This window comes from Molossus molossus, unplaced genomic scaffold (genome assembly GCF_014108415.1).
Source record: "Molossus molossus isolate mMolMol1 unplaced genomic scaffold, mMolMol1.p scaffold_m16_p_8, whole genome shotgun sequence".
Taxonomy (NCBI): Eukaryota; Metazoa; Chordata; class Mammalia; order Chiroptera; family Molossidae; genus Molossus; species Molossus molossus.
The window spans coordinates 53741150-53755071 of NW_023425402.1; the positions used below are offsets into that span (position 1 = coordinate 53741150).

A 13922-nucleotide genomic window follows, 5' to 3' on the forward strand; every position below is an offset into this window, starting at 1 on the left:
CCCCCTCCTCCCCACTCCCACCCCCCTCCCGCCTTTTCCCACACTGTTGTCTGTGTCCATTGGTTACACATGTCAGTTCTTTGGTTTATTTCTTCCCACCCCTCAATCCCCTTCCCTTTGAGGTTTGACAGTCTAGCAACCAATTTGTTCTTATTAACCCCTTCACCTTTTTCACCCATTCCCCCATCCCCCTCCCATCTGGCAACCAACAAAATGTTCTCTGTATCTACGAGAAAGTTTCTGTTCTTCCTGTTCATTTTGTTTGTAGATTCCATTGTTGATAGATGTGTATTCATTGCCATTTTGTTTGTTCATATTTTTTATCTTTTCCTTCAAAAAGACCCTTCAACATTTCATATAATAATGGTTTGGTGGTGATGAACTCCTTTAACTTTTTCTTGTCTGGGAAACTCTTTATATGGCCATCAATTCTAAATGACAGCTTTTCAGGATAGAGTAATCTTGGTTGTTGGTTCTTGTTTTCCATCACTCTGAATATTTCTTGCCACTCCCTCCTGGCCTGCAAAGTTTCTTTTGAGAAATCAGCTGACAGTCTTATGGGAACTCCCTTATAGGTAACTAACTGCTTTTCTCTTCCTGCTTTTAAGATTCTCTCTTTGTTTGAACCCTTTGCATTTTGATGATGATGTGTCTTGGTGTAGGCCTCTTGGGGTTCATCTTGTTTGGGACTCTCTGTGCTTCCTGGACTTGTATGTCTGTTTCCTTCACCAAGTTAGGAAAGTTTTCTGCCATTATTATTTCAAATATGTTTTTGATTTCTTGTTCTCTCTCTTCTCCTTCTGGCACCCCTATGATGCGAATGTTGGCATGCTTGAAGTTGTCCCAGAGGCTCCTTACACTATCCTCATTTTTTTGGATTCTTTTTTCTTTTTGTTGTTCTGATTGGGTGTTTTTTGCTTCCTTATATTCCAAATCGATGGTTTGCTTCTTGGCTTTACCTACTCTACTATTGAATCTCTGTATATTATTCTTTATTTCAGTTAGTGCCTCCTTCATTTCTGACTGTGCATCCATCTTTTCGGACTGGTCCTTTTTTATGCTCTTGAGGCCCTCACTAAGTTCATTGAGCATCCTTATTAGCAGTATTTTGAACTCAGCATCTGTTAGGTTGCTTATCTCCATTTCGCTTAGTTCTTTTCCTGGAGATTTTTTCAGTTCTTTCATTTGGGACGTGTTTCTTTGTCTCCTCATTTTGGCTGCCTCCCTGTGTTTATTTCTATGTATTACTTAACGAGAGGTATGGGGCTAGCTGAGACCAGATGCTGCTTGTTTGAAAGGATTTAGGAAAACCTGAAGTAGGATCCAAGACCGGCCAATCCTATGGTGAAGCAACTGGCAACAGTTGGGTGGGCCTGAAGGTTGGGTGGGGCAGGGCCTCAGGGAGTCAGCAGGGCAGAGAAACCAGTATGAGCCAGGTTGCTTGAGTCCCAGATATGGCGGCTGTCTGCTGCCCCAGGGAAGGGCTCACCAAAGCTACAAAGGCCTCTGACAGCACGTTTGTCTCAGAGAAAGCCCCCTCCACAGTCCTTGCTCCAGTCATGTCACACTTCTTGAAAGCCTATATTGTATTCCACTTTAGAGATGTGCTATGATTTGTTTAAATCAAGCCCTTATTGAACATTTTTGGTATAATACATTTTTAAGTATGATGAGTTTTAATTGGTCACCTAACCAACCATTAATTTCAATCCACCCTACTCAATATTGTGCAGATAATTTTATGATCCAATTATATAACTGCCAAATCTGACTGCCTACTGTACTAAATTCCTTAAATTCAAAATTGAATCTCCTTACAGACTAGTTTATATCTAATTTTAACATTAGTGTCATTACTTTCTAACGAGAACCTTTCATTACAGACAAACAAGTTACTCACTATCATATAATGAGCCTTCAGTCTTGTTTCTTTGTCCTTGCTCATGTCATACTTTCTGGACAGTCTGGCTTCAATTCATTAGGAATCTTGTCATCAGACTGTCTTTCTATTAACATTTTGGATACCCTCCCCCTACCCCCCAGGGACTACAAGAGGACAAAGACAGTTTTGAGAATTCAGTATATTTCTTTGGCCAGGACTATCTAATAAAAATAAGATGCAAGCCATATATTAAAATTTTCTAGTAACCACATTCAAAAAGAAAAATTAACAGGTGAGATTAATTTTGATATATTGACCCAATATATACCAACTATTATTTCCACATTTAGTCAACATAAGAATTAAGACATTTTACGTTTTTTTGGTACTGTCTTTGAAATCTGGTGTCTTACTACATGTCTCAATTCAGATTAGCCACATTTCAAGTGTAAACAGCCAATGTGGTTAGTGGCTACTGTACTGGACAGGGCAGTTCTAGACACAATCTATTTTCATTTCCTTTTTCTCCTTTAAGCACCTAGAATTGTAATGAATTCTAGCATTTATTGTTAGTGCCATTCATTATCATATGGTCTCCTTGCATTATTTACCTTTTGATGCATTTGTCTTGTCCCACAGCTAACCTGTAAATTCTATGAAGGCCGTGACCACGGACTGATTGGATCTTACGGTTGGAAGTAGCTTTAACAAAACTGTCAACTAACTTTTCTCTTGATAAATGGTCCCCTGTACCTAGTCCCTTTTTTTTGTTGTTGTTAATTCTCACCCAAGAATATTTTTCTATTGATTTTTAGAGAGAGTGCAAGGGCAGGAGGGAGGGTGGAGAGAGGGAGAGAAACATCAATGTGAGAGAGACACAGTGATTGGTTGTCTCGCAAGATCAATGTGCCCTTGACCAGGAATCCAACTCATGACCCTTTGTTGCCAGTGCTGACACTCTAACCACTGAGCCACACCAGCCAGGGCTGCACGTAGTCCCTTCAAATAAACCTTAATAATCTACTTAAAGTCAATTCAGTGGTCTGGGCTTCCATCCATCCTAAGGCAGACAACTTCTCTGGCTAGTGCTAAAAGGGAATCTTCTTTTCAGGATCTGAAATCTGTTTCTCTTAAGTGTGCACCTCTTAAGACCACATGAAACAAGTCATGTCACACGATGAGTCTTTATTTATTTAGAGATAGTCCCAGTAGCTTTTTCTCTTCTATAAAAATCCTCTCAAGTTCAATCACTACTTCTTCATTGGTCATGCTTTTGAGTTCTCTTCATCACTTTGCTCTTCTCTGAAATAATTCCAACTTCTGTGAGGTCTTTGTAAAGTGCTCTATCTAGAACTAAACACAGAACTCCAGATGTGTTTTGGCCAGTAAAGAGTACGTTTGGCTGCCTCTATAACACACAGCTCCACCAGGTTACAAAACACATACCTTATGAGAAGGGGGAATGAAAGAGAAAATGGACACAACACATTATTAACTCATACTCTAACAGGGTATAGGGTATATAAAACCTCATATTTAATTAAGTAAACAAAAATTTAAAAAAAGAATATACTAACAAAACTTATAGTCTTAAAATATTAATAGTTTCATATTTAAGCATGTTACAGGCAGCAGCCATTCCAGTTCCCCTTTTTGCCACCTCAACCACAGAAGTGTATCAGATGCCTATGGCTGGCCAGGCCTGCAACATTCTGTCCCCAGATATCAGCAATAAAACCCACAGAGAGAAAAAATGCCAGCCACTGACACACACCAAAGTGAACATGAAAAGCTCCAGAGAGCTGGAACGTGAAACTACATGTCGCCAGAATTCCTTAGTTCCCCTTTTTTCCATGATCCCCCTATAAAAACTCCCTGCCTGCACTGAGATGCTAAGATGGGCTTTGGAAGGAGAGTCCCCCATCTTCTTAGGTTACTGGTACTTGAATACACCTCTTGCCTTCCATCAGCACCTGTGTGGCCCCAGGAACACAGACAAAAGAACCTGAAGGTCTTTTGGGCCGTTGTCCATTCCACCTTTGCATGCCCGGCTTTTAGTCCCGAACTATACACACATACACTGCACTGTTCTTGAGGTTAGTTCATTTTTCTGAACGTTGTCTTCCTGTTTTTTCAGTTGAGCCAGAGGTCATCAATCATTTTGTTTTTGATGGGGGTGGACCAACAAAGGGCCAACTAGCAGAGATAACTTGAAGAGAAGTAAACGTAATCCATAAGGCTTATGGACAGCAGGACTTGAAACCAGGGAACCGTGCAACGTATCCAGTATCCATCAGCCGGGAGCCCTGGCTGGGGATGAGGATGACAATTACCTGGTTCTTCATACACACTCACTGCTCCTCTCTCCCTTACCTTTCAGAGGGATTATTTTCTCCTTGTCTTCACTTTACAGGCTGGGGCTGGAGGAACATTCAGTCGACTCAAGTAATTGCAGGTTTAGACTCTCAAACAAGGAGCATGAAGAGGCAGGTCTGGTGGCGTCAGGGCACGCTCCAGACCACAGCGTCCCAGGGACGCGCGCGCCCGCTCCACTCTCGTCCGGGGGCGCGCCCTTGCCTCGGGCCAGGTCCTGCTCCGAGCTCAGAGAGCGGGAGGCGGGGCGGCGGCGCGCGCACGCGGGAGGGGTGGGGCTGGAGGCAGTGACGTACCGACGTTGGCGCCGCAGCGGGCGGGTGACGTGTTGGCCCGCGCCTGCTCCGCCCATCCCTACTTGCCAGGTCTGTGTGTCTGTCCGGCACTGGTGGTCTGTCCATCCTCGCCTGCGGTGTCCTGGAACTGGGAGAGACCCGGGCAAGCCCGGCGTGGGGTGCGGACGAGGGCGCGGCGGTGCGGCGGCCTGCTGGCATCCTCTGCCCAAAACACCCCACCTGGCGTGGGAAGTAAAAATAAAACCGAAAGGGAGGGAGGCGCGGAACGGGAGCTGACGGAGGGATGGGAAGCGCGTGAGCTGGAGCCGAGGTGAGGAAGTGGAGGTGGGAGGAGGAGAAGGGCGCCGCGGCCCGGGGTGGGGGCAGGCGGGAGGCGGGACTGCGGGGTGGGCGACGCGGCCCGGCTGGCCTTGCGGGGGGTTCGCGTTCAGCCTCGGAGCAAGCCCCGAGCTGTCATCCTTCTGCGGGTCTTCGGACGAGTCCGGGACCTCTGGCAGTTTCGTCCCATTCTTGGAATTTGTACGTGGGGGTGGGGATCCAAAATAAATAAATAGAGCCACATATTTCCCAGGTGTTGGGCCACAAAGTGATAGCCACATGTGATTTTTCTTTCCTGCGCGTGGGTAATTTGTTTTCATTAGTTTTAATTTTTTTTTTTTTTTCCATTGCAAAGTACTGATAACTTTTTCGTTTTCTTCACGTTGTTTCTGGGATAGAATGCTGCTTCCTTGTATTTTTCACCCCAACAGTGAAAAGTAAATAGGCTGGATAGGGAGTTGACCATGGAAGAGTAAGAGTGAATTTAGCAATCGAGTAGTCTAGAATGTCATTTTGAAATAAAGTAAATCTGTGTGTGCACTCCTGCGCTAGGGAGGTGGTATGGGGACTTGGGCAATTATTTTAAATAGGCTTCTCATCACAAATTAATTTATTCATTGAATAAAGTGTGTTCATTATCTTGCTCTTTTCTGGTTTAAAAGAAGTATAATGTTAGTGGTAGGTAAAAGTTTGATATGAATGAAACTACATGTGCAGTTCTAACTAGTAATCATAGTTTCTATCTTTCCCTAAGCAGGGTTAGATTGAATAACTGGTATTTCCATCACCAGATTTCATCTTTCATTGAAATTATTTCTCTTATTTTTAAAGTGTTGTCAAAAGTTGATAATTCAGCTTTTGATTCTGCTCCAGATTGTGCTCCTGTTCATCTTTTATTTTTAATGATAGTTGTAATAATCTCGCATTAGAAAAAGGCTCCTTAGAGATGCCAATTAAATGTTGGCTAAATAATTTTATTTGAATGAATTTATTTTTCGTGGTTTAGCTTTCTTGGTCCCTAATAAACAGTTGTTTTGTTTTTTGGTCACTAATGTTTTCTAGCATTTTCAAAGACTTGCCAGATCAATTTAACATTATCGGTGACTATCAAATTATTCATGGCATACAAATATGATAAAGTAAAACTTATATTCCATTCCAAGAGAGGAAATCCTTGCTTACTGATGAGATAAGTTTTCTTTTCAGAAAAATTACCTTACTTTCTTGACAGTGAATAAAATGCCCAACAAACTAATCAGATGGAACAATTTTTAAAAATGTTAAAATCTGGTCTTATTTATAATAGAAATAAATGTATCTCCATCTTGATGTAAGAAGCTTAGTTATAAAATTCTACATAAATGATTTATAAATAGAAATTAATATGAGGGTGATACTTAGTTTGCAAATGTAATTTTAGTACATCTTTTCCCAGTGTGCATGCACTTTTTTTTTTTATCCTCACCCGAGGACATTACTCCATTTTTTTGTTCAGACAGAGCCAGAGGGAGAGAGAGGAAGAGAGAGAGAGAAACATCTACATCTATGTGAAAGGGACACATCATTGAGTGGCTGCCACCCACACAACCAACCAGGGCCAGGAACAAACTGCAACTGAGGTACACTCCCCTAGCGGAAACGGAACCCGGGTCTCTGGGGGTCGCAGGCCAACGCGCTAACCGCTGAGCTAAACCGGTCAGGGCTGCATGCACTTTCTAAGGTGAGACCTGCTTTAAGTAGTACCTTGGAGACATACTAAAGAGTTTTTTCTGAGCATTCTTTAAGGAGTGAAGGAAGCTTTGCAAAAATATTAGTACTGTCTCTATTCCCATGACTGAAGTGGTAAGGAATAATCTAAAACTCACTTCTGCAAAGCTTCACAGATTAATGCTCTGAGTACACATCATTGAACAAATATTTATTTGAATTACTTGGCACAGGCCAAGAAACATGCAAGATACCAGGGAAAAGCAAGACACACTATTTCTGCACTCCTAGAGATTGTAATAACAATATTGGCTTAGTGAGACTGTTCAGTGAATTGACTTCTGGCAAGTAAAACTATCAATGCATGGCCAGTGAATGCTCCCTTGACCATCCTGAAGTTAGCAAAATAGAGGCTTTGTCTGATTAAAAAAGTGAAAACGTTGGTATCCTAAGTCACTGATTTTGGCCATCAACTTGGAAAGAAATGAGTGAGTTATTAGGGAGTTTGAAGAGTGATTTTACTTCAGTTTTTCAGAGCTATTCTGTTTGTATTTATTAGAAACAGAACACCACAGGAACCTTTCTGACATTCTGAATCCAGTGGGCATTTTATGACATTTTTTGACATCATTTGACATGGTTGACCATACCTATTTCTTAAAACCCTTCTTCCCTGGGTGTTGGAGACACCACACTTCTGTTTTTTTCCCAAACCTTTCTTCTACTGTTCATAATCTCTTTTATATTCTTGTCCACCTTATTCCTTAATGGCTCATGTTCCTCCACCTTTTGCTGCCTTTTCATCTTAGTTTACATGCAATCCTTGGGAGATTTTTTTCTCTTCTTGTGGTATTCCTCATGATTCTGATATTTATATCTTAAACCAATCTTCTTTCTTCCACACCTGAGTTTTCAGTCTTTATTGAACATTGAATGTCATACAGACTTATTGAATGCCATACAGACTTCTTGAATGTCATACAGACATCTCAAACTCAACTTGTTTCTGATTGATTTCATGATATTCCTGCCACTCCTCTCCCCCTTAAAAAACTCACCCTAGTTCAATGAATTGTACCATCAATCTGATGTATAAATGTGGAGGTCAGCCTTGATCTTTGCCCCCCTACCCCACCACAAATGCAGATAAGTAGAGCAAGCCAACTAGTTTTGATTTAATCACTTGGATTCATCCACTTTTCTCTGAATCACTATCATTACTTCAGTTCAGGAACCCATCCTCTTTGTTTTTCATCTGGGTGACTGCAACAGTATCCTAGTATCTTTCTTCTTCCTGATCTTGCCTTGTGGTCCATGCCCTTCACTGCAGTCATGGTAATCCTTATTAAGCACAGCTCAAGTCAAAACTGTTTTGGAAATTTTTTTTTTCTATCAGAATAATTTCTATACGGTGTGACTTACAAGCCCTTCATGACCTGGTTCTTACCTGTCTCTCCAGCTCCATCTCTTATCACCTCACTCATTAACTGCTGCTCTCCAGTTATCTTTTCAGTTCCTTGAACGTGAAACGTTCTCACCTCTCACCTGGAATATTTTGCCCTCTTTTTTTTTTTTTTTATCCTCACCCGAGGACATTTTTCCATTTTTTGTTCAGGTAGAGTGGGAGGGAGAGAGAGGAACAGAGAGAGAGAGAGAGAAACATCGATGTGAAAGGGACACATCGAGTGGCTGCCACCCGCACAACCGACCAGGGCCGGGGACAAACTGCAACCGAGGTACGCGCCCTTAGCGGGAACCGAACCCGGGTCTCTCAGGACCGCAGGCCAACGCTCTAAACGCTGAGCCAAACCGGCCAGGGCTATTTTGCCCTCTTTACCTGGCCAATTCTTCATCCTTGAAGTCTCAATGTAAGAAAGCTGCTTCCCGGCAGGCTGGAAAGGCTCAGTGTTTGGACGTCGACCCATGCACCAAGAGGTCGCCTGTTCGATCCCCAGTCAGTGCACATGCCCAGGTTGTGGGCCAGATCCCCAGTGTGGGGCATGCAGGAGGTGGCCAGTCGATGTTCTCTCTCATCAGTGTTTCTATCTCTCTCTTCTCCTCACTTCTCTCTTTAAAATCAATAAAGGGGCCCTGGCCGGTTTTGCTCAGCAGTTAGAGCGTCAGCCTGCGGTCCAGAGAGACCCGGTTCGGTTCCCGTTAAGGGCATGTACCTCAGTTGCAGTTTGTCCCCGGCCCTGGTTGGGTCATGTGGGTGGCAACCACTCGATGTGTCCCTTTCACGTCGGTGTTTGTCTCTCTCTCCCTCTCCCTCCCACTCTATCTGAACAAAATATCGAAATATCCTTGGGTGAGGATAAAAAATACATAAAATAAAATCAATAAAGGGAAAAAATATATTAAGAAAAACACAAAAAGCTGCTTCCCCTTCCCAACTCTTTTTGTTCTGATCACACTCTTTATTGCCCCTTTTTATAGCAGTCTTATTTTGTATTAACATAGCTTGCTTAATTGGCTTGTCTTCTTCACCAGGCTGTAAACTTCACAAGGGCAGGTACCACATTGATTTTGCTCACCATGACTACCCACCTGGTGTTTAGCATGTGGTAGAAATATAATTAAGAAATGTCAGTTAAAGGAGTAAAAGCTGTTCCTTCATTCTATGACTTTCCTTCTGAGCTCACTTCTACCCTAGAATTTCTAACAAATACTGACTTTTCTTTTACCCTTGCTTTTGCTTTTTTGCTTTATTAGCTTGAGATTTTGAAGATGCTTAGCCAAATACTAATTTTAGAGTTACATTTATGCATGTGTACGTTTTTGAGTTTGAGAAAAATGGCATCTTGAGTTGGATAAATCACATTAGATTTTTATTTCTTTTGTGTTTGAGTAAACTTACTAGTTTGTAAAACATACCTCTTCTTAAGAACTGAAATAAATTAACCAAATAATTAAACTAATTTTTGTGAAAAAAGATTTTTTAAGGTATTGAAATAAAGATAATATAAGCATTAAAACAAATACATTTATAGGAATCCAGACCTGTAAATACGGTCCCTTTTTGTGGCAGCTTTGGCCTTCCTTTTCTTTCCTGTCAGTACATCCATTCAGCCATTATACAAATATTTATTGAGAACCTGTTATGCCGCAGGAACTGTTTTAGGTGGCTATGGATACTGCAGTGAACAAAGCAAAAGTCCCATCGTCGTGGGACTCATTCTCTTGGATGAAGTTGACAATAGATAGAATATATGTATGTATGTAATTTTTTAATACAAAAATACATTTATTTTTTTAGTATAAGTATGTCCCATATGTTACATGGGAAATATTATACTAAATTATTTGTTGTTTACCTGAAATTCAAATTGAACATTACGGCCTATATTTTTATCTGCTGAATCTGGCAACTATAATTTAGAGGAAAGGTTTGTATGAGTCTTAATTTGAGAGTATAATCACAAAAGTAGATCATCAGAGTTTAGGTGTCTTGAAATTGTAATCCTGACAGTGAAGTCACATATAACTGTTCATGAAGAAGAGGAAGGTATCTCTAGAAGCTGATAATACTGTACCTGGATATTTTTAAAGAATATGAATTGAACACACAGAGTATGCAGAACAAGGACAAATAAAATAAAATTTTAAAACCTGGGATTCATGCCCTTGAAGAAACACTAACATTAGCACACTTTTTAAGCTATATTCATCAGTCTGTTTCTTAGAGTAAATGCTAGGATGTTAAAAAAGAGAAAGTAGCCCTGGCCAGTTTGGCTCAGCGGTTAGAGCGTCGGCCTGCGGTCCGGAGAGACCCGGGTTCGGTTCCCGCTAAGGGCACGTACTTCGGTTGCAGTTTGTCCCCGGCCCTGGTTGGTCGTGCGGGTGGCAGCCACTCGATGTGTCCCTTCACGTCGATGTTTCTCACTCTCTCTCCCTTCCTCCCTCTCCCTCCCACTCTACCTGTACAAAAAATGGAAAAATATCCTCGGGTGAGGATAAAAAAAAAAAAAAAAAAGAGAAAGTAGATTCATTTAACTACATAATCTGCTTCCTTTTATGCTAAAGGGAATGGAAAATGGACTCTGGATTGGAAATGGCAGAACTGATTTAGGTTAAATGGAATTGAAGCACATCATGGGTGGGAATAGTAAAAGAGCATCCAGGCAATGGCTGGGTAACTCAGTTGGTTGAAGCGTTGTCCTGATGTGCCAGGGTTGCGGGTTTGATTCCAGGTCAGGGCACATACATTCATCAACCAATGAATATATAAATAAGTGGAACCAACAAATCAATGTCTCTTCCTCTCTCTCAATAAATAAAAAAATTAAAAAAAGAGCACTCAGATGTTCAGTATTCAGAGATTCAGTCTTTCATAAGCCTGAGAATTTTCAGGTAGTGTTTTTAGAATCTACTATTTGCCAGACATTAAGTTTGATGCTTTCACAACTATTACCACTTTTATTAGCCTTCTGTGTTTATTTAAAATTTAGTTAAAGCTTCTAATTATGGGATATTTCAAGCATGTGGAAAATTTCAGAAAATAATGTAATACTGTTGTACTTTCCATGTAGACATAAGTATTACTATTTGCTTTGTTTCAGATCTTTTAAAACTATTACTAATATTTTTTCTCTTGTCTCTTCTCTCCCTTCCCGCTCAATCCATTACCTTGAAGCTGGTGTATATATTTCTCATGCATGTTTCTACATACGTATTTCTGTGTAACAGAAATAAACCAAAGCATACTGAAGGGGATTGAAGGAATGAATTGGGACTAATTCGCTTGGTAAAGAGAAGGCTTAAAGTAGGGTGCCAGGTATCTTCAACTATTTAGGAATCACTCATTGAAAAAGAGTGCTTACATTTGAAAATGTACCGACATTAGGCAGCACAGATAATTTTTTAAAAGGTACTTTAAGATCAGAAAGCAACATTTAGTATTTAGTGACCTAGTTATTTTGTGGTCTATATTTACGTGGAAAACTTTATGAAACATTGAAAAACATCCTTGTTCAACCTAAACATGTCATTTTTATTAAAAAGTCAACAAATATGATTTTTGTAATATCTTCACTGTAAAAATTGTTAACCAGCAATGCAAGGAGAAATGATTACATGACTATTATAAAATTTAAGGTCACAGGCTATAATTTTTAAGATACCAGAGAAAGTGATTTTCAATAATATGTTACTAATGTTTGATGCTTTTTGAAGTATGATGCTTCTTTCAGTAATTAACTTTTAAAAGTTGGAAGTCATTAACAAAACCTGTTTTTCCTCTTATTTGTAGTGTGTATAACTTGTTGCTAAGAAAAATGGCTTAGAAATTAGAATATGAGAAAGAATGAGAAATATAGGCCTGACCCTTTTAAACATCATTCAGCTTAGGAAGCTGTGAGTAACAGGGTGGAATCTGGTAGGGAAATGACAGTTCACCTCAGAACAAGCATTCTTTTCAGGGCACATTTCTGACTGATAAAATGTAAAAGGAAAGAGAGTACCCTGTTTTTATGAGTAACTAAGTTTTTATTCATAAATATTGAAATAAACAATTCATACCAGAATGTTAAATAATGGTCATGGCAATACATAGATTCAGAAAGGTCAAGTAAAGCATTTATTAAATATAATATTGTAAATGGAATTCTTACCATCTATATTTTTGTTCTACTTCATAACGAATAATGAATTAATAATTTACTTACCTGTTTTTATATTTCACGATCACCACATTTATTCATTTGGGTCCTGTATATAGTGTCTAGTTTTTCTCTGTTGAGAGAGAGGTGGAAAGATTTCATCTGCTATTACCAAATGTATACAATTTCTTTTACAGAGTGTTAGTGTTATGGCTTTTTAAGAATTTCATCTACTACACATGAAACAGTAAATGAAGATTACAGCCATCAGACCTTTTGATAATTTTTTTTTTTTTTTTGATTTGGAGTGTATAATTCTAATTCTTTGGGTATAAAAATTTGAATCAGATTTCTAAAGGGTCACCAGTTGCAGAGTTTATATTGAGGAATGTAATGGTGCGACATGTAATTGTGATATTGAGGAACAAGTGTACAAGGTCAGGAAAACCCTTTCTTTGTAAACAGCTAAGACTGGTTTCAGAGCATCACTGGAGTTCTGTTTTGGTGTATGAAGATATATTTTATTATTATTATTATTATTATTATTTTTAATCCTCAACCAAGGACATTTTTCCATTTTTTGTTCAGGTAGAGTGGGAGGGAGAGAGAGGAACAGAGAGAGAGAGAGAAACATCGATGTGAAAGGAACACATCGAGCATCGAGTGGCTACCACCCGCACAACCTACCAGGGTCGGGGACATACTGCAACCGAGGTACGCGCCCCTACCGGGATCTGAACCCCGGTCTCTCAGGACCGCAGGTCGACACTCTAACCGCTGAGCCAAACCGGCCAGGGCTGAAGATATATCTTGAGAGGAGGTAATCATGGTTTCAATTCAGACTAATCCTTTCAGGGTTTATTAAGGGCAGTAATAATCACTTGGGTCTGCCTTTCAGAGGCCCATAGATTAGGGTGGAATGAGAATTTTGCCTTGCTCAGATAATCTGGGCCAGGACCTTTTCCACTGGACCAGTGTGGGGAGAAATAAAATACGCACTGCCTCGCATGTAGTGGGTCTGTTTCATCTTGTGGCATGTTCTTTCTAACTGTTCTTGTTCACATCTGGTGCTGATATGTTATTCTAGCCATTTATTTCCCAAGGGCATTTTAAAGAAAAGCTTTCCTGCCCTGGCTGTTGTGGCTCAGTTGGTTGGGTAACGGCCCATAAGAGGTTTTGGGCTTGATCCCCAGTAGGGGGCATGCAGGAGGCAGCCAATAGATGTTTTGTTCTCACATTGATGTTTCTCTCTCTGACTCTCCCCCTCTCCCTTCCTCTTTCTCTAAAAGTAATAAAAATATTAAATAAAAGAAAAGCTATTTCTACCCTTTTTTTTTTTTTTTTATCCTCACCCGAGGACATTTTTTCATTTTTTGTTCAGATAGAGCGGGAGGGAGAGAGAGGAAGAGAGAGAGAGAGAGAGAAACATCGATGTGAAGGGACACATCGAGTGGCTGCCACCCGCACGACCAACCAGGGCCGGGGACAAACTGCAACCGAGGTACATGCCCTTAGCGGGAACCGAACCCGGGTCTCTCTGTGCCGCAGGCCGACGCTCTAACCGCTGAGCCAAACCGGCCAGGGCTCTACCCATTTTTTAAAAGTAAAATTAATATAACTATGGGGGGTCTCCTGTAATACAAAGACAGTTTGGTTTATGGTTATGAGACTAAGTTTATCCCACTCACCCCCCATCTTTGAGTAGGAAACCTAGAGATTAATTAAGTAAGTAGTTGGGGTATAAGAACC

At 40.5% G+C, this 13922-nt stretch overlaps 1 protein-coding gene across 1 annotated transcript in view; it reads left to right on the top strand.

Moving 5' to 3' along the window:
- Positions 1 to 4755: 4755 nt before the first annotated feature.
- Positions 4756 to 13922, top strand: part of ASCC3 (activating signal cointegrator 1 complex subunit 3) — a 303300-nt gene continuing 294133 nt past the window's right edge. The window contains exon 1 of the mRNA XM_036248171.1: positions 4756 to 4861. The gene's annotated coding sequence lies outside the window, so the exon portion shown is untranslated. The remainder of the gene's footprint in view (positions 4862 to 13922) is intronic.